The sequence below is a fragment of the Puma concolor genome, chromosome A2 (assembly GCF_028749965.1).
Source record: "Puma concolor isolate L17-30 chromosome A2, mPumCon1.1.hap2, whole genome shotgun sequence".
NCBI classification, from domain to species: Eukaryota; Metazoa; Chordata; class Mammalia; order Carnivora; family Felidae; genus Puma; species Puma concolor.
Genome location: NC_141668.1, coordinates 90,689,631 through 90,710,769, shown reverse-complemented (window position 1 = coordinate 90,710,769; position 21,139 = coordinate 90,689,631). Strand labels below are relative to the sequence as shown.

Genomic DNA, 21,139 nt, shown 5'->3' with positions numbered 1-21,139 from the left:
CCAGTGAATGCCAAGGCTTGCGTGGGTGGAAGATTATAAATCAAAGACGCAGACACGGGGGGGGGGGCGGTCCCCAGAGGATTCAAGGGCCACAACTTGGAAACAAATGAGCCTCTTTCATCCCAGTGGAATTTTTGTTGTTTTTCTAAAGCCTGCTGTTCCCAGCAGGGCACTTCACCAGAATCTATGGTTTCTGGAACTTTTATTTATTTTTTTTAATTTTTTTTTTCAACGTTTATTTATTTTTGGGACAGAGAGAGACAGAGCATGAACGGGCGAGGGGCAGAGAGAGAGGGAGACACAGAATCAGAAACAGGCTCCAGGCTCTGAGCCATCAGCCCAGAGCCCAACGCGGGGCTCGAACTCACGGACCGCGAGATCGTGACCTGGCTGAAGTCGGACGCTTAACCGACTGCGCCACCCAGGCGCCCCAGTTTCTGGAACTTTTAGAAAGCAGAAGCACTATGTGTGTTCATGTGTGTGTTCTCTGCAAGAGTTTCAACAAAACTGGGAGCCTAAAGAAGTTTGACTAAACAAGCATCAGTTTCTCCCACAGAAATATAGGTTTCCTATTGGAAAGGCAGCTGAAGCATATCATCAACCATCATTTTCTTGGTAACTCAGAAATTTCACGAAATGACAGAAGGGGTCAGATTCGAAAGATCTGACTGTAATTTAAGAAAAATTAAATCCTGTCAGTTCACCATGATCCATGCTGGGGAAGGGTATCCCTAGACAGAATTCCAATGAGACTTCAATTTACATTTGGTAAATGTACATTTAGCCAGATTTCCAAATGTACATTTGGTTCATTTACATTTGGTTTTACCAGGCATTTTGATAGTTGTTGTTTTTATATGAGTGTGTCTGCGGTTCTAGAAATTTACAATTGTTTACAGCAAATAACAAAGCTACTCAGTGAAGATGCTGACAGGGCTGGAATACTGTCCAATGACTTTTTCAACCTCTGGACCAACTCTGCTTCTTGAGGGCTGCAAACAAATTGGGTTTTGTCTCAGAGGAAGGCTTAAATCCTGATGCTGCTGTGTGAGTTTTAGATTCCTTTTTTTGAACACCAGGAGAAATGAAATACCAAGTGCCTTGACCACAGATGGCATTAGAGAATAACCTTGGAAGTTGTGAGGGAATTCTCAGACACATCTAGCATTTCATGAGCAGACTGGAGCTGCTAATTAATTTGGGTTTAGGAGAGCTTCATCAACCCTCTAAGTTATGACATTTTCGATATAGATTATTAAGGGGCTCAGCATGACCCAGGAAGGTCATAGACTTGAGTCTGTGGCTGGAATCCAGCCCCTGAGCAACTCCATTCAGAAGGGAAGCCTATTTTGTGCTCCCAGGAGAGGAATTTACCATACTGCTGGAGAGGCTTACGGCAAGATGATTTGTTGAGGCAGCCCCTCCTACAAAAACCTTTGGCACCATGTGCACAAATTCTGAACTGGGTAGGGGGAGAGCCCAAGTATCCGTGGTCTGCTGAAAATGCTAGATGAATTTCCACAGCTTTTTCATCATCCTTATAAGCATGTCTTAACTGGATTAAGGACTCACTCTTGATCACTGAAGTAAAATTGGACACTTACACCCATAAACACAAAAAACTTGACTAACTCAGTTATGTGTTCTTTCCAAACAACACATTTGTTTTCAGGCCAGAAAGTTAGAACACAGATTCCAACAATGTGGATGTTGTATATATCAACTTCTACTTGCAACTTAGGCCATATCAAGCTGCAAGGGAAGCTGGAAAACTGGGGGTGATCATGTATCTGGCTACAAATTCTGTTATTATGTAAGAAAAGTACAGAGTAGAGAACATCTAGCAGTTTCGACGATTCCCTTCCTATGGTTTTCTGCCCCGAACCTACTTGATTAATCAGTCCAAGCATTGAGCTAGAAGCCCATTGAATTCCTTATTTGTAAAAGACATTGAAACTAGAGGCAATTTTACTCTCTTATTTTTAGATCGCATAGGTAACACATGTTTATTCTTGGGGAGGGTGGAATAGAAAATACAAATCAGCAAGAGTTTTAAGAATTAGCATCCTTATGAAGCACTATACTGTACACCTGAAACTAATACTACACTGCATGTTAACTGGAATTTAAATAAAAACTTGATGGATGGGGCGCCTGGGTGGCTCAGTCAGTTACGTGTCTGACTTCGGCCCAGGTCATGATCCCACAGTTGGTGAGTTCAGGCCCCGCATCGGGCTCTGTGCTGATGGCTCAGAGCCTGGAGCCTGCTTCGGATTCTGCATCTCCCTCATTCTCTGCCTCTCCCCCACTCATGCTCTGTCTCTCTCTCCTTCAAAAATAAATGTTAAAAAAAAAAAAAAAAACTTGATGGAAAAAAAGAATGAGCATCCTTAGACTCTATCCTCTGGTGATAAGGATGTCCGGATTCTGAGGCCTTTCCTGATAGACTTGTCTGGTACAAATGTAGATGTTGAATCTCAGGGTGGGAACTTACATTACATGATGGTGGGAATGATACATGGTCTATGTTACTGTGTGGGCTGGGGTGGGGAGAAGACTTTAAATCTAACCTGCCCTACAATTGAAAGAGAATAGAAATTGAGAAGCTTGGGTTTTAGTTCTACCTCTTAGTTGACCCCTTTGTGACCCTGAGCAAGTAACAAATTCATAATGTTTCCATTTCCCCATCCATACAATGGAAATTTAAATATTTTCTCAATCCTCATTACAAGATAGTTCTAAACATCAGGTCTTGCTGCATTCCTTCAAATACTCTTGGGTGCCCTCTGCATAACAGATGTTGAGAATAAGACAGACATGTTCCCTGACCCCTCCCCTGGAGTGGAATCTAATGGGTGACGCATAGCAAAATCTTTTGAGGACTATGAGCTGGGAAACGTCAAGGATTGCTATCCAGGAGTGCCTACTAACCATCATAGTGTTCCTTGGCCCTTCACACCTCTCGCCAAGGCTAAAGTGGAGGAAGAGGTAGGAGATAAAGCTGTCAGATGGGAGGATGTGGTCTGGCCTGGGCAGGCTGTCATTTTCTTCTCTACCTCTCCTCCAGACCAAACCACCAAACCAAATATCCTACTAATCAGCATTTTTTAGTTACACCTACTCTTCTCTGTGCTCCACCTTCTGACAGGGAAGTAGGAAAATAGAGATTTACAGAAGTTGGTAAAAACTAATGTCAGAAGGCAGAGTTCCATTTCTAGATCCAAGAAAAACTTCCTGTTTTGTTAAGACCCGTCTTAGGAGCGGAAACTAGCTCACTCAAATGGAAACCACAATGAATAATTTCACTGATTTGTACCGTATGTTAAGCAAGCCTAAAATCCCAAGAGAAGGTTGTGAATAAGAAGAGAAACTACCAGAAGGGAACTGTCAGATGTCAACCCCCCACTGACTAGAGCTCCTCCTCACTTCCTCTTTCACCAGTCCCTGAAAAACAGTGACCCAACAATGGCGCAGAATGACTTTGGGGAGTACATGACGCAAAGGCAGTCTGGCAAAGCCTCAGGGGCTTGTTCAAGAACTGCATAGCTCAGATTGCTCATCTTCTCTCCAGATGGAGTTTCCTTTTCTACAAAAAAGATCTAGAAGAGCAGCTTTATTAGCCTAGCCTGTGCTGCAATTAACAAATTAAGTCCAGAATCTTCGCTCAACACAGTAAAATGCATTCTTGCTTTCAGTACATGATGGATGTGCGTTGGTGGTGGAGACCGTGGGATCCTGCTCAAGAACTCTGGCTGATAGAGGCTCTGACATTTGGAGCTGTATCACTGGAGTCTTAGGTCTCCAGCATCCTGGCAATAGAAAAAGACAAGGCATGGGGAATTCATACATGCTCTTCTGTGCTTCAGCCTGGAAGTGACCTGTGTCACTCCTGTCTCAGTGGCTGGACAGAACAAAGTCTGGAGGGTCTGGGATTGATGGAAAAATACAAAGATATTGCTGAACAATAAATGCCTCTGCCCTAGCAGCACTTTAAAGCCAAGTGCATGCTACAACATGTAATGGCAGCTCAGAATCCCAGACCATGAAAAAGAACATGTGAGTCCAAATCTGCTGAAATGTCTCATCTAAACATCTTCTTAATAACTTCCTGAGTGTCTAACAGGCAGCTCTCAGGTCAAAAACAACCTGCCCCATTTAAGGTGAGTTCTACATAAGGGTTTTACTTCAACCCGCTTGACACCCTCACACTCCCCCCCCACCCCCCCCCCACACCACTCCCATTTTTTTATTTACCTAATTAGCTAGCCTCATAGTGTTGTTGGGAAACTGACATAGCTTGGTGTCCCTGGTCAGTCACTGGAATCAAAGCGGAGTTTTTTTTTTTTTTTAATTTTTTTTTTTCAACATTTATTTATTTTTGGGACAGAGAGAGACAGAGCATGAACGGGGGAGGGGCAGAGAGAGAGGGAGACACAGAATCGGAAACAAGCTCCAGGCTCTGAGCCATCAGCCCAGAGCCCGACGCGGGGCTCGAACTCACGGACCGCGAGATCGTGACCTGGCTGAAGTCGGGCGCTTAACCGACTGCGCCACCCAGGCGCCCCAAAGCGGAGTTTTTAAAAATCATGGAATTTTAAACTATTCAGATTCCATGAAAATGGCAACATAAAGCTGGAAGACTGTTCTCTGAAAGACTATTGACCAAATTGTTCAAAATGTATTAAGAGTCAAGCCTACTCTTGCTGTTGACTCATGTCTGATTCTTGTCCATTGTTTTTATGCCAAAGGAGGATGCTCTGTATTCACCATCATTATCGATCATATATACTTACAAATCACACACACATGCATGCATGCTCATGAATGAACTTGTATGCCCTTGCCAGGGGGGCAAGAAGTTAAGTGACAGCATATCCAGGATTTGAATTTCTTTGCCTTCTCCCCCTTGCTCCTTGCTCTGGGGACCTTCTGCAATCCACCAGAAAGGCAGGAAAGAAGCAAGGGAAATACAGCTCAGTTTGGGGGGGTGGGGGGTGGGTAGACTGACTTCACAGGGTGGTTCTCCACCCATTTGTTTTACTTGGCCTGATTGGGAGCTGTTTTGGGACTTAGGCGGTTCTCCAACCACGAGGCCCTTTCCAGACCTGATTTTGCCTTGGAATGACACATCATCCTCCCTTCCAATGTAGCAATTGTAAATTCCTGCCTGGGGAGCAGCAATTGCTTTCAATTACACACTATTTGAATAAAACAGTATGGGATTAACAAGGCCCCATTGTTCTACAATCCTCTACTGAAACTTGCTATGGCAATTTCTGGTGAGGCTGTATTTCCCTGCCTAGCATTGGACTCTGCAAAGGAAACATTTCCCACACTTTAATTGGTCCTTTTTAGTTGTATGTAATAAAAACCTCTGGTTACCATTTTACCAACAACACTGAACAGGAAGAAATAATGCTGCCAGGTTTTCTTGGTTCACTTTTTTCTCTTCCTTTCCTTCTCTTTGGCATCTCGACTAGAATTCCTCAGGTGAGTGAACTTAAATATCGCTTCATGACTGATACGTACACATGAAAATACACACACTGTACACACATGATTTAGGGTTCCCTCCTTTACATTGTGTGTATATGCTATTTTTAAAATAGATCTCAGGAGGGGGATGTGGCTAGCTCAGTCAGCGAAGCACGCAACTCTTGATTTAGGGGTTGTGAATATGTTGGGTGTAGAGATTACTTAAACATAAAATCTTTAAAAATACAAAAATAAAGGGACACCTGGGTGGCTTAGTCGGTTAGACGTCCAACTCTCAGTTTCGGCTCAGGTCATAATCTCATGGTTCATAGGATTGGGCTTACCTCGGCTCTGTGCTGACAGCCTGACAGCATGGAGCCTGCTTGAGATATTTCTCTCTCTCGCTCTCTCTCGCTCTCGCTCTCTCTCGCTCTCTCTCGCTCTCGCTCTCTCTCGCTCTCTCTCGCTCTCTCTCGCTCTCTCTCGCTCTCTCTCGCTCTCTCTCTCGCTCTCTCTCTCTCTCTCTCTCTCTCTCGCTCTCTCGCTCTCTCGCTCTCTCTCTCGCTCTCTCTCGCTCTCTCTCGCTCTCTCTCGCTCTCTCTCGCTCTCTCTCGCTCTCTGCTCCCCTCCCTACCCCCACCCCCACAGTCTCCCCCCCCAAAAAAAATTTTAAAAAATTAAAAATAAATTAGACCTCAGGAACACAGAATGAAAATCAATAATCGTCTCTGGTTTATGACCCAACTCTTATCATTGGTCTGGAAATGCGATTATAAACATGTTTTTATAACTCAAGGAAAAAATTTACATTTACTCTAGTCCATTAATAAAACCACACACACATTTCTTGCTCATTCACTTCATACTCAATAACCAAGAATAAATCAACAATATTTATTTTCTAACCAAAATTGTTCGTTAACAGAACCAACCAAAAGGGAATGTTTTTATAATGAAAGGTTGTACTCATAAAAGTGTTGAGCCCACAATATGATTTACCTACAAAATAGGCCTTTATAAAAGCTTCTGACTCAGTGAATGTGAAACCAATAAATCAGAGCTGCAACAGAATCTTTTCTAGCTGGTTTTAGGCCAGTTCAATCTAATAAAGCTCATAAACATAGCCAGTGTAAAGCCAAAATTACTCCTGAGAATGTTTTATATTCTGTTAATAGATAATCAAATTAAATCTATGCAAATGCTGAGTGAAATTTTTAATTACTTATTCATATAAAACTTTAGACCCACATAACTGTCACTCCAAAAAACAGTATTTTTTATTTTAAGATCTTTTGTTTTAAATAATCTCTACTCCCAACATGAGGCTCAAACCTAAAACCCCAAGATCAAGAGTCACACACTCCACCAACTGAACCAGCCAAGTGCCCCAACGGCACATTTTTAAAATAGGCTTTGACGAAATTCACTAAGTAATCATCTTTACCCATTTGTTCCCAAACCATCTTCTCTGATCTTGTACCTACACTGAAATTTTGGTGCCAGAGGGAGTTGGATGCTATTTCAGATATAAGAAGTATGATAGGAGTGCCTGGGTGTCTCAGTGGGTTAAATCTCTGACTCTTGATTCGGGCTCAGGTCATGATCTCAGGGTCATGAGATCGAGCCCCAAGTGGGGCTCCACACAAGGGGTGGAGCCTGCGTAAGATTCTTCCTCTCCCTCTGCCTCTACCCCCCTCTTAAAATTTAATTTTACAAAAGAAGTATGATAAATTATTTTCTTAATCACCAGATGACCATGAAGTCAACTTAAAAAAGCCAAGTCTATAATCCACACTGAAAGGAATAATCTAGAAGTATTTTTAATCCAGAAAATATGAGCCACTTTCTCCAATTTTTCAAACCTCAGACTTCTTTGAAGGCTTTCCTTTTAGAAAGAAATAAAAAGAGGGGTGCTGGATGGCTCAGTTGGTTAAGCATCCAACTCTTGATTTTGGCCCAGGTCATGATGTCACAGTTTGTAGGATGGAGCTCCATGTCAGGTTCTGCACTGACCGTAGGGAGAATGCTGGGGATTCTCTCTCCCTCTCTCCCTGCCCCTCCCCATCTCTCCCAAAATAAGTAAACATTTTAAAATCATAAAAAGAAATGGTTGTGGCTACTGTTAATTGCATCAGCAAAGAGAGCTCATTCCTTTAGAGAACTCATTTCAGATTTAAAGCCTGGATGAAATCCTGTGACACACAACTGAAGTTAAGGAAGCCTTATATGGACACTTGTCCAAAGGCAGCAGAAACAACAAGCTTACTAAGCTCAAAGCAGAGGCCAAAATCACGCAGGGATTTGTACAGGAGCAATAGATATTTGGAACTGTACCATAAAGAGATGTTCAATGAAAATCTTAGGAGCAAGTAGAAAACCAGTTTAGAAAAACTGTCACCTATCCCAGATGTTGATCCCCACCCCCTCCCTGTGAGTAGAGCATGCCTACACACAAGTGAGCAGGAAACAAATGACAGGAAATTTGCAGCGTAAGCTTACAGGCTTATGGCAACACAGTTTATAACAGGGTTCAAGTATTCAGGGTTGCTTCTAAATTAAAAGAAACAAACAAGTCCCAGTTTGAGCCTGAAACATTTTAAACTTGGTGAATGATTTGGGGAAATTCCACGAAATCTGCAGGCCAAGTAATTTTACTTCTTACATTCAAGCCTTTCCATTTCGTTTTTCTCCAGAAGTTGTTAAAAAGTGGTGTAGACCACTGAGAAAGAGGCAGGAGCTCTCTTTTCCAAGAGCATACCAGGTTTGATCAGAGATAAATGTTTTTCTTTAGGAAAAGTCTTTTTATCCCAAGCTCAAGCCCTTATCACTGTTGACGAATATTCTTGCTCCTTTCTCCCTCAAATGGTTGTGCACTGACAGCTGGTCTCCCTGGCCATCCGATGACCACATTGCTAGAAGCTGTGCTCAGAGTGCTGGAGTCACTGGTGGCCAGGACTGGTTGGGCTGGTAATGAGCTCCTGAGCTACAGCAGGGCTCTGAGAGCTCACAAGGTCTCCCACATCACAACTTTTTCTCCCCTTCCTTCCTTTACTCCACAGCCACCTTGTGCCTCAGTTTCCCTCATTAGGACTGAAGACCTGCCCCTTAGCTGGGGTGTAATTACCCTGTCTTGCTGTTTGCCAGCTTTTCTCTCCACCCTTCCCCTGGACGGTGGGACTCTGCTGGAGTAAGTCAAATGCTCAAGAGCCATGACTTTGTTCCACCATCTAGATACAATTATTCCCTGCTTCCTTTGCCCCCTGAAGGTACTGAGAATTGCCTGAACCTGATCCTAGCTTGCCTTGTCTAGTGAACCCACCTGATTATCTTTTCCAGAACCAGCCTAGGCAAGCCAGTTCCCCTGCCTCCCTCTTCCCACCAGCTGACACTGTTAAAATGCTGATGATAACAGTAATTAATGTTAGGAGCTTAGTCTATCTCAAACTGTCCTAGGTGCTTAATGTACTTAAATTTATTTAGTACTGACTAGAATACTTGGAAAAATGGATGCTGGGAGAGGTTAAGTGATTCATTCAAGATCACCCATAGAGGAAATAACACAGCTAGAATTTGAACCTAGATCCTTCTGATACCAGGTATATTTCTGTTCCCAATCCTAATGTATGGGCTTTTCCTCCACACCAAGCAATTGTCAGCCACCAGCTAGATGTCCTACAATCCAACTCAATTCTGACACAGTCTACCTGGAAATAGCATCATATCCCACAGGTTAAGGATTCAGTCCTGCGAGAATGCTCTCCTCCCCTCCCCCTGCCCTGCCACATTTAGATGACAATCACAAGCAAGTATAGGTTGTCACTTGTGCTTCTGACGAACTATATATAGATTGGAAGTTCCAACTACCCCCTCCTTGTGTTCCATTAGTTTGCTAGTGGCTCACACAACTCAAAAAAACATTTTACTTACCAGATTTTGACTTATTATGTAACTCAGGAACAGCTGGATGGAAGAGACACAGGGCAAGTAGGGGGAAAAGATGCAGACCATCCATGCCCTCTCCGAGCACCACTCCCCTCAAAACTCCTCCTGCTTAGCCAGAAGCTCTCTGAACCCCATCCTTTTGGGTTTTTATGGAGGCTTCATTACTTAAACATGATTGATTACATCATTAGCCACTGGTGATTGAACTCAATCTCCAGCCCCTGTCCCCACCCCTTAAATCAAGGTGGGTGGGACTGAAAGTTCCAGCTTTCTAATCGCTTGGTGGGTTCTGGCAACCAAACCTCATCTTAGGTAGGGATCCCAAAGTCTCCATGTTAATATAACAAGACACCCTTCTAGATCTTACTGCTTAGGAAATTCCAGGGGGATTTGGAGCGCTGCATCAGGAATGGGGCCAAAGACCAAATATATTTCTTACTGTGAATTGCAGTATCCCACCAGCTAGGTACTCTTTTTTTTTTTTTTAATGTGACAATTTTTTTATCTTTTTAATTAGAGAGAGAGAAAGAGTGTGCACGGGTGGGGGAAGGGCACAGAGACAGACACAGATTCTGAACCAGGCTCTAGGCTCTGTCAGCACAGAACCCAACATGGGGCTTGAACTCACGAACCCTGAGATCATGACCTAAGCGGAAATTGGATTCTCAACCAACTGAGCCACCCAGGTGCCCCCCACCAGCTAGGTACTCTTAAACATGGGCCAAGTGTTGTCAATATTCACTTTGCCTCCACGTCGTTCCCAGACACTGTATGTTTGGGGTGGGGGGGAGGTCTCTGGGGCTGTGCTAAATCTCAACTCTGCTGCCTCCCAGCATAGAATGGAAAGGGCAGATTGTTGCTCTGCCTCTCATATCCATGCTTCCACTACTCCAGCTGGCTCCTGCCAGTAGACAAGGCTTATTGGTGATGACTGAACTTTACACCTGAGTGCATCACCCATCAGCACGGAGCCTATGCAGGTTTCCCTGGGATCTAGGAAGCCCCATATCTTAGGGTTCTGGCCCAAGCCTTTAATTTCCCTGTTTATAACGGAAGCTTAGAGAAGTGAAGCAACATATCCCACATCACGCAGCTAGTTAATGGCTGGGCCAGGACTGAGGTGTCATGGCTTGGGTTGGAAACAAGGAAAGAGTCCCATTTCACAGTAGACCTTCTGATGGCAAGGTAGACGGCTTGAATGTGTGACTTTCGCCTCTGTGTCTTAATCTCTGACGTGGAGTAGCAAAGGAGACCTAACTAAAAGGATGATGGGGCACCTGGGGGGCTCAGTCGGTTAACATCTGACTCTTGATTTGGGCTCAGGCCATGATCTCATGGTTCTTGAGTTCGAGCCCCACACCCAGCTCTGTGCTGACAGTGCAGATCCTACTTGGGATTCTCTCTCTCTCTCTCTCTCTCTCTCTCTCTCTCTGCCCCTCCCCCATTCTCTCTCCTTCTTTCTCTTAGAAATAAGTAAACATTTTTTTAAAATAAAAAATAAATAAAAGGATGACAAATGTTGCTTACAAGGAGCAAATTGTTCTGCAGGAATTGTTGCTATGACTCATCATTGGCAAGGACCAGGACATTGTGATTCCATTACCACTCTGGAAACCAGAAAGGTATTCATAGAAGTATTCACACATTGTGATCTAATTTATGCCACAAGACCAATAAGAATAGCAAGTTTAATTGAGCATTTACTACACACCAGCGACTGCTCTAAAGTAGGCATTTTTTTTTTAATTTTTTTTTTCAACGTTTTTATTTATTTTTGGGACAGAGAGAGACAGAGCATGAACGGGGGAGGGGCAGAGAGAGAGGGAGACACAGAATCGGAAACAGGCTCCAGGCTCCGAGCCATCAGCCCAGAGCCTGACGCGGGGCTCGAACTCCCGGACCGCGAGATCGTGACCTGGCTGAAGCCGGACGCTTACCCGACTGCGCCACCCAGGCGCCCCTAAAGTAGGCATTTTATATGTATTAACTAATTCAATCCACCTTATCCACCCTATCAACCCTAACCTTATCAGCCTCATTTTACAGGTAAGGAGGCTGAGCCACAGAGAGGTCAGGTAACTTGCTCAAGATCACACAGCTAGGAAGAGGCAGAACTAAGATCTGGAGAAATATATATTTGGTCTACTTCTAGTATCTGCACTCCTAACCCCTGCACGAGACTGGCTTTCATGGGATATGGAGAATGGAAGTTTTTGAAAATACTCAGAAAGACACGGAGATTTGAATTTTTTGGTTCAGGATGAAGAGCAGGAACCAGTTATCACAGATATCCATATTCCTAGGTTCAAGGTTTACCTGCCCACGGACAGATCATGTATGAGCGTGATAGCCTACAGTTAGCTTTTCAGAGCTCTTCACTTGGCTTTGCTTTTTTCACTGTTAGGAAACTGTCATCTAGCCCCATGTGGCTTCTGGGCCACTCTCAGAGTGCTATAAAGTCCCTTCATTTCCTAGGTGAAGGTTCAGAGCAGATAAGGTGCACAGAAACAGAGAAGGAATCAAATAAAACTACCAATAAAATAAGGGTTTGGCAATTTTCAGGTCTTGTTGCGTAACTCTTTGCTTGGGAAGAAATGTTCAAAAATCAACAAAAGGAGGAAAAACAGGATGTTAAAAATCACTTTTATTATGTTTTTAGAAGTTTATTGCCAGACTTTTTCTGCCAAAAAATAACATGCCTCCTCCCTCCAATCTACACAATTTGGGGTTTGCTGGGAATTTTGTGGGATTTTTTTTTTTTTTTTTTTTGGAATAAAACCTAAGTTCCCACCAAGTTCATTTTCAAAAAGAATGTCCCAGAAATGAACAAATGTACAGGGAATGAGCCTCTTGGATGGAAAACTGGTCCTGCTGTCCCCACCATGAGTGACACATCCCATAAAGCTCTGGCCCAGAGACTAACACCTACCAGGACCGGTGCTCACACAGTGATTGCAGGTCTCCTGCTAAAGGTCTCTGTCCCCCAGTCTGGGATGCAAAATGACACCAGATCATGAAGATGGGGGAAGGGCCCAGAACCAGAAGGCAAACAAAGCTGGGATCCAGTCCTAGACTCCCCAACTGCTAGTGGTGTGACCTCTCTGAGTCCTCCTGTCCTCATCTGTGAACTGAGCACTAAAATCCCCTCTGGCCTGATTGGCAGGAGGGCTACAGGAGATGTGTGTATACTGCTCAGCACTGTGTCTGGAAGTAGTAGCTTAGGCCCTTCCACATGGGAGAAGACTGGATCGAGCCAATGACTGTCAGGAGCAGAGAGGAAAGAAGCAAGACCGAGGGCTGAGCAGGGTGGTTAAGAGAGCCTGGAGGGTCCGTGAGGGAGAGGAAGGGAAGAAGGAGGAAAACCAGGGAGAAAGGACTCAACTGTTCCGGAAGCACCAATTTCCCTATATTAATTTCTTTTGTGCTTAAAACCTAGTCTGGATTTTATTTCTTGCACAAAGGATATACTACCCTTCCCAGCCCCAAAGTCTGCCTTTAAATTAAGCACCACCCTTTCAAGCATTAAAAGCATAGCCAAGGAGTTATATATTATTATTACTGAGCGATGGCAATGTTTTGACTTTGGAAACATTTTTTCCTCTCCCCAATTTTTCATTCCCATTGCCCCATCTCCCCGATCTGAAGAGTTCAGCCATTCCTTCCTCTTGCCTTTAGGGATGGGAATTGAAAACAGAAAGTACAGAATGGTGGAATTTCAAAGCCTGAGCCAGTGGTTCTACCAGTGCAACATCGGAGTCACCCGGGTGTCCTTGTTAGAACGGCAAATTCTTGGGCCCCACCCAGACCCAGCAGTCTGTGTCCTAACAAGCCCTCAGGTGATCTGGGTGCAGGCAACCTTTGAAAACCATCTTGGTCTTGGCCTTTGGTGGACTGAAGTGCACCGACAGGCAGCAGACGTAGGAGATAACATCAAGAGTAAAAGCAAAACTCCTCACCTAGATTAGCAAAGTATTCCCCAGACTGAGGGAGATGGAAGGGAGGTAGGTGATGAGAGAGAGGTGGGGTGGGCCATGAGGACAGAACTGAATCTGAATAAGCCCTATACTTTTTGCCACGGAGCTATGCCACTTGCCTTCTGGCAGGTGTCTGGTGAGGACTTCCCCTTGACAGCAACCAGTCTTTCTCCATTGCCTGACGGGCATGAGAAATTGTTGGGTTTCTGTCCTCTCAATTCCATATGCATAAGCCCTCCTTGCAACATGCTTGAATGTTCATCAGCCTTTGAGCAGGGGGTGGCACGGGAGGTAGTGGAGAGAGAGTAAGCCTTGCATTTGATCTTGAGGGCGAGGGAACGGAAGGAGCACAAGTTTGCTCCCGAGCCAGGGCAAGCGTAACACCTCAGTGAAAATCACCACTTGTGTTGGAAATCCATTGGCATTGAGTATCCATTCCTACCTCTTCCTGGGGTGCCTTTCTGTGTTTCAGAGGCTGGAAAGCTTAAAACCCCATTTCCCAGACTCCTTTGTATTTGTGGATGTGCAACTTCCTGATTGTGCAAGTCTCAGAAGAGAGAAGTAGGCAGAGGCCATGGGCTATCTTTTGTTGGCCTGCTGGTCACGTTTCCTGATTCCAGCTTCCACACTGCCTGAGTACAGCAACTGCAGTGTATTCATGGGCTCAGTAGTTCCAGCAGCAGCCTCCGGATCCTTCACCCTCCTAATGTGGGTAGAGGCCGTAGCTCCTGGGGAAGAGGGGGTACGAGTCAATTCTTTGGTTTTCAGGTGGGCATTCCAGAAGGCCTCAGGCTAGATGACTGTTCCTTCAGTATTTCCAACTGTTTCATAAGCATCAACTTTCCTGTATTAATTTCCCTTGTGCTTACAACCAATTTTTTTTTTAAAGTTTATTTATTGAGAAAGCAGGGCAGGGGCAGAGAGCAGTACAGAGAATCCCAAACATGCTCCATGCTGTCAGCGCAGACCCCAATGTGTGGCTCAAACCCACAAACTGGGAGATCAAGACCTGAGCCAAAATCAAGAGTCGGCCATTTAACTAATGAAGCTACCCAGGTGCCCCAAGTTAGAACCTGTTCTTTTTTTTTTTTTTTAATGTTTATTTATTTTTGAAGGAGAGAGAGACAGTGTGAGCGGGGGAGGAGCAGAAAGAGAGAGAGAGAGAGAGAGAGAGAGAGAGAGAGAGAGAGAGACAGAATCGGAAGCAGGCTCCAGGCTCTGAGCTGTCAGCACAGAGCCTGACGTGGGGCTCGAACTCACAGACTGCGAGATCATGACCTGAGCCGAAGTCGGATGCTCAACCGACTGAGCCACCCAGGCACCCCTAGAACCTTTTCTTAAACTAAGAACATACCATTCCTAAAAAGAAAGAAAAAGTCTGCCTTTGCATTTAACTGAAGAGTCAGGACCGTTGAACAGAAATGCTTATGATTCCAGAAAATCATGCCATGTGCCAAAGGAGCAGTGTGGACAATGCATGTCTCCAATGCTCAGAGGTGACAGCACTCGCCATCCCAACACTGGTTAGGCTTTCGGGCAAGAGGGAACTTGAAGGAAATGTCTCCAAGACCGAGCCACATGCTTCCTGGCTGATGTTCCTGTTTCACTTGGCCTCTGTCATTGCCTTGCTCTCTGCTGCCCCATTTCCTCCTCCATACCTTCTCTTGTGTAATGTCGTTCACAGGGAGCTCCCACCCCTTTGTCCTAAATATCAAGCCCCTTTCTCCTTTTTTTTCTTTTTTTACCAGCATGAATCTTGCTTCAGAGTATGCTTGTGTCTGTATGTTTCAAAGAAGTGTATAGTTTGTAGGAAGAGTGACCAAGTGGACGTCATTTATTCCAGAGTTGAGAGCCCCTGTTGACTGCTAAAGCATTATCTTGTGTGCATGAGGACTCTTGAGAATTGCTGTTATTTGTTAGGGAAGCTTCGAGGGCCAGCTTCTGCCATCCAAGGTGGTTCCTGAGGCTGAACTTAGACACGTCTGTTGTTGTCTTTGCCCAACAAGAAGTTGATGACCTATGTCCACAAAGAACAGAAATTTGAAGCAAACCTGTCCAAGCCTGAAGAGCCAACCTGGGACTGACCGTCCCTAGAAGCAGCACTTTCTATATGAAGACTTGGCAGGCAGGGCTTGCTTTAGGATGTTAGTAAGCCCACGTTTCTCCAAGCTCCATAAGCCATGGGTACATCTACAGACACGGGTCTCCTAATCCCCTTTTCTAGCTGGAGACTCACGTGTTTTTCACAGGTTCTCTCACCGGCTATGCTCTCACTAAATTGCCTCACAGAGGCCTCAGCTCCTACTCAGGAAGCTCCTGTCCCTGGTTGGCGGTGTTTCAGTCTCCTTTTGGTGAGATCAGAGCAATATTTCCTTTTTGTTCCAAGTGTCCCTCCTGAAGCCAGAGAAATATGGGCCTGTATTAGTCAAGGTTCTCCAGAAAACAGAATAGGGTATACATATATATAAAGAAATCTATTTTCAGGAGTATGCTCATGCCATTGTGGAGGCTTGGCAAGTCCAAAATCTGAAGGGGGAAGCTGGCAGGTTGGAGACTCAGGAAACAGTTGCAGTTGGAGTGTAAAGGTTCTGCCAGCAAGCCAGGAAGAGCCAATGTTGCAAATGAAGGCAGTCTCCTGGCAGAATTCCCTCTTACTCAGAGGAGGGTCAGCCTTTTATTCTATTCAGGCCTTCAACTGCTTGGATGAGGCCCACCCACATTATGGAAGGCAATCTGCTTTATTCACAGCCCACTGATTTAATGTAAATCTCATCCAAAAACACCCTCACAGAAACATCCAGAAAAGACTTAACCAACTCTCCAGGCACTGTGGCCTCTCCAAACTGACACATAAAATGTAACCAACAGAAGGCCTTGTTACTAAGTGATGGGAGAATTGTCTCATGTTCTCGTGCTCTACAGTCACTTCACTACAGATGCCCCACCCTCCCCCACCAGCATCGCCATCCTCCCAATCTGGTATGGTTTCCCTTGGGGATCAGGGATGGGGCAGTGAAGTGGAAGAGGGGTGCTGGGCTGGAAGTTAGTTAGAGAAATGCTGGGCTCAAAATGAGCTCTTCTCAAGAATCCCCAGTCTGTATGTCCAGGCCAAGCAAGAGAACTCTTTTTTCCCTCAGGATTCCTTCCATAGTAACATTCCACCTCCAGGTCAGGAGAATACATTTTTTCCAGCCTGTACCAACACCTTCCTCTGGAGCTCAGGTCTAGCCAACCACTGTCTCTCCAAGGAGCCGAATCTCCAGCTGGTCATCTCCACTAGCCCCCAGCACATCTCCAGAACTTCCTGAATCCATGTTTGTGGTTGAGTTGAGCCATAGTGACATCAGTCATGTTATTGTTGATCAAAAACAAGGGTAAGCTGTAACCAAGGCCTTTGTGGTTTTTGACTTAACTGTTGCTCACTAACTGTAATACAACTATAAAAAGGCTCCAAATAGAAACTGTGTATACAGTAAGGGTAGACAGGATAAGAGCCTAGACTCTTCTCCTTTAGTGACAGAAGGTGGTTTGTCTCCTTCACTGGAACAAATTCAAGTACACACCCAGCTCAGTGTTGCCTGTGCATTTAAAAATAGCCTCTTTATTGAGATAAAATCCACATTGTATACAATTCACACATTTAAAATGTATGACTCAATGGTTTTTAGTATATTCATAGAGTTGTGTAACCATCACCACAAACAATTTTAGAGCATTCGATCACTCCCGAAAGAAACACCATATCCATAAAAAACCACTCTAAATTCCCCACCCCAAACTCCCCAGACCCTAGCCAATCACTAATCTACTTTCTGTCTTCTGTCCACATTTACGTATTCCGGACACTTCATATAAATGGAGTCATAAAACATGTGCTTCTGACTCATTTTTATAAAGGTAAAATAAGCTTAGATGTTGTCATGACAACAAGATAACCAGACGAAGCATTCACTTCCAAGGGATATTGGTCACACTGCTCAGCTTAGTGAATTCGGTGGAAAAAGCATCTATGCAGTAAGAAAGACAGAAAGCCTGGATTTTAGCAACACCAAGCATGTAGAAATTCTGGATTCTATGTAAATTTGACTTACAATTCAAAGAATTCCCAAGAGGCTTTTAGTGGAGGAGGCACAAGAGCGCATTCAACAGTCTGGAAGGCCAGGAGGCAAATTTCCTGGAGTCCCGCTGCACCTTTAAGATGTGTCTCTTGGGAAAGTTTCTCCCTTACCACTCGCAGCTGTCTTCCCAAGGGGAATCAAGTGAGTATCAGACAGGCATTTTTTTTTAAAGTGTTTATTTTTTATTTTCGAGAGAGAGAGAGAATCCCAAGCCGGCTCCGCGCTGTCAGCACACAGCCTGACCCGGGCTTGAACCCACGAACCACGAGATCATGAGCTGAGCCGAAACCAACGAAATTAAGAGTTGGGCATCCAACTGACGGAGCCACCCAGCCACCCCAAACAGGCATTTTATTTTATTTCTATGTCTTGGTTGAATAAGAGAAAGACACAGAGGGTACAGCGTCAAACGTGCACTTTGGTGAAGGCGGAGGGTTGGGGGGTGGGGGTCATAGCATCGGAGTCTAAGCCCAGGACCAAGGATCCAGAAGTGCTGTCTTGCAGTGCTGTGCATTTGGCGGGTTATAAGCCAGAAAATGCCAAGAATGAAAGCCAGCACTTTGAAATGGTGTAACAAGCTAGCTTTTTAAAACAAAGAGAAGGGGCTCTTGGGTGGCTCAGTCAGTTAAGTGTCAGACTCTTGGTTTCCACTCAAGTCATGATCTGACCTGTTTGTGAGTTCGAGCCCTGAATCGGGCTCCTGGCTGACAGTTTGGAGCCTGCTTGGGATTCTCTCTCTACACCCCTCCCCTGCTTGCATGCGCTCTCTCTCTCTTTCTCAAAATAAATAAATAAACTTTAAAAAAATAAAAATAAAACAAAGAGAAGATGAATTGGCCAGTTCTCAGACTCTCTCTGGGCCTTGGGGTGTGGTTTTGCTTTCTCAGACTTTGGGAATTATTAAATGGTGCTTAAAATTTTTTAATGTTTATTTTTGAGAGAGAGAGAGAGACAGGCAGACAGAACATGAGCAGAGAAGGGGCAGAGAGAGAGGGAGACACAGAATCTGAAGCAGGCTCCAGGCTCTGAGCTGTCAGCACAGATCCTGACACAGGGATCAAACTCATGAACCATGAGATCATGACCTGAGCCGACGTCTGATGCTTAACTAACTGAGCCACCCAGGTGCCCCGGGCATTAAATGTTGCTTAAAAATAAATGTACATGAGAGCTAAGGATGTTTTGGGCAGTACGTGATGTGTTTCAAGGGCCCACATTAGTGACAAAGCTGACTGAAGACTTTACAGTGTGGAGGTCACTGAAGGCTGGCCCACTGGGGAAAGGTACTCCCAGATGAGTGGACTTGAGCTGGAAGGGAAAGAGTGACCCAGCTGACATAACAGCCATGATCGAGGTGAGAGAGAAGGGGAGGAGGGTGCAGAGTGGCCCTGGCTGTGGCTTTTTCCAAGCACTGCTTGGAAGTCAGATTCCCTCTCAGTAAAGTATTCCAGTGACGCCTAAGGTTTGTGCACAAGTTCTGGCGACAAAAAGGCCATGACTGCTCCCTTCTTTTTCCTGCAGGTTCATACATAGCTCAGGTGGTTTCACAGCCCCCCTGAGAAAGTGCCAGATTGCTTTCTCTGATAGCTCACATGCTTGGTCAGAGAGGGCTGAAGAAAACTAACCGCTCAGTCTAGCTAGTCAATGAAACCGGCAGACTAATAAGGGCACAGCTTGGAACACGGTCATTCCTATATATACTGCTTTATACTGTTTTATAATCTCTTGTGATCACCTTATCTCCCCATCTGCATTTTAATCCTAAAGGTAGGGAATGTGCTTTTGCCTTTTATGCTGTCATTCAATGTGCCTGGCACACAGAGGACAAGACGCTCATTTTAGGCTGGTGATTTGAAGCAGGGAAGCCACACACAGGCAGGCAATGGCAAGATGAGAGGGAAGGAGCAAAAATTCCAACAAACCTAAAAATCAGCTTGAAACCCATTCCAAGACCTAAAAGTGTTTTAGAAATGAATCCCGGGGCACCTGGGGGGCTCAGTCGGTTAAGCATCTGACTTCGGCTCGGGTCATGATCTTGTGGTCCATGAGTTCAAGCCCCGCATCAGGCTCTGTGCTGACAGCTCAGAGCATGGAGCCTGCTTTGGATTCTGTGTCTCCCTCTCACTCTGCCCCTCCCCGGCTTTGTGCTCTCTCTCTCTCTCTCTCTCTCTCTCTCAAAAATAAACATAAAAAAAAAAATAGAAATGAATCCTGTGAAATGCACTGCACATTTCAGTGAACTAAAGCAACGTCACAGTTTTAGGACAAATTTACATTCTAATAAATCATGTGTGTAATTCCTTGAAACAGTCTAGAAAATTTCCTTTTTCTTGAGTGGGTGCAAAGATGTTAAATAAAGTCGAAAGACCAGGAATTAAAATACTAAAGGCCTCTGTTGACGAAGAGTTTTCTCCTTCTGGAAAGAAAAGAAAAATCCCCAAACTTCATGCTGCCTTCCAAAGTCTTCAGCCAAAGAAAACAACATAAGCCTAAGTTGGATTAACTCAGATGAGTACAAAACAGTGAGCATGTTCAGATGTGGGTGATTATGACACATGGAAAAATTAGTATCTGCCCAGGAGAGAAGGTTGGGTGCTAGGACCCAGCGTCAGGAGGTTTGTTGGTCATCAGTCCTTGAACTATGAAAGCAAAAAAAAAAATGTGAGATACATCTAAAATCAAAACTAGAAAACAGGGGTGCCTGGGTGACTCAGTTGGTTAAGCATCTGACTCTGAATTTTGGCTCAGGTCATGATCTCAGGGTTTGTGAGTTTGAGCTCTGTACTGGCAATGCAGAGCCTGCTTGGGATCCTCTCTCCCCCTCTCTCTCTGCCCCTCCCCTGCTGTCTCTCGCATTCTCTGTCTCTCTCAAAATAAATACATTTAAAAAAAAAAAAACTAGAAAATAGAAATTGGGGCATGGAGGTGGGGAAGTTGGGTGAAATAGGTGAAGGGGCTTAAGAGTACACGTATCATGATGAGCACTGACTCATGTATAGAACTGTTGCATCACTGTATTGTACACTTGAAGCTAATAGAACTCTACTAGAATTAACTATACTAGAATTAAAATTTAAAACTTAATGAAAATTTTAATTAAAAATAAAAAGAAATTGGGGCATGGAAATACTGACCTTAGGAAATTTAATGTTTAAGTTGCTCCTTCCCCAGGCATGGGTGCCCCTAATAGCCTGGCCAGTTTTCAGTCAGTGGCTCATCAAGGAGGTCCAAGAAAATGATCAGGAAGCTATTAAAATAGATGCCAGGGCCCAACTTGGCCCTATTGAATCTGGGGCAAAGTTTTTGATATTGAGTATTTAAAAAAAATTTTTTTTAAGTTTATTTATTTTGAGAGAGAGGGAGCGAGCATGTGCAAGCTGGGGGGGGGGCAGGTGGCAGAGAGAGCGAGGGAGAAAGAGAATCTGAGGCAGGCTCCTCACTGCCAGTGCTGAGCCCGATGAGGGGCTCAAACCCATGAACTGTGAGATCATAACCTAAGGTGAAATCAAGAATCAGATGCTTTAGGAATGCAAGCTGGTGCAGCCACTCTGGAAAACAGTATGGAGGTTCCTCAAAAAACTGAAAATGGAACTACCCTACGACTCAGCAATTGCACTACTAGGCATTTAT

General features: G+C 44.5%; 2 long non-coding RNA genes across 2 annotated transcripts; one reads left to right on the top strand and one right to left on the bottom strand.

Moving 5' to 3' along the window:
• The first annotated feature begins 10,235 nt into the window (after positions 1–10,235).
• Positions 10,236–11,978, top strand: LOC147583304 (uncharacterized). Its single transcript, XR_015248074.1, has 2 exons — positions 10,236–11,148; positions 11,387–11,978. It is a non-coding gene; the product is annotated as an uncharacterized LOC147583304 (long non-coding RNA).
• Positions 11,979–15,207: 3,229 nt separating this feature from the next.
• Positions 15,208–16,718, bottom strand: LOC147583303 (uncharacterized). Its single transcript, XR_015248073.1, has 2 exons — positions 16,597–16,718; positions 15,208–15,785 (listed from the first exon to the last, which is right to left on the bottom strand). It is a non-coding gene; the product is annotated as an uncharacterized LOC147583303 (long non-coding RNA).
• Positions 16,719–21,139: the final 4,421 nt, after the last annotated feature.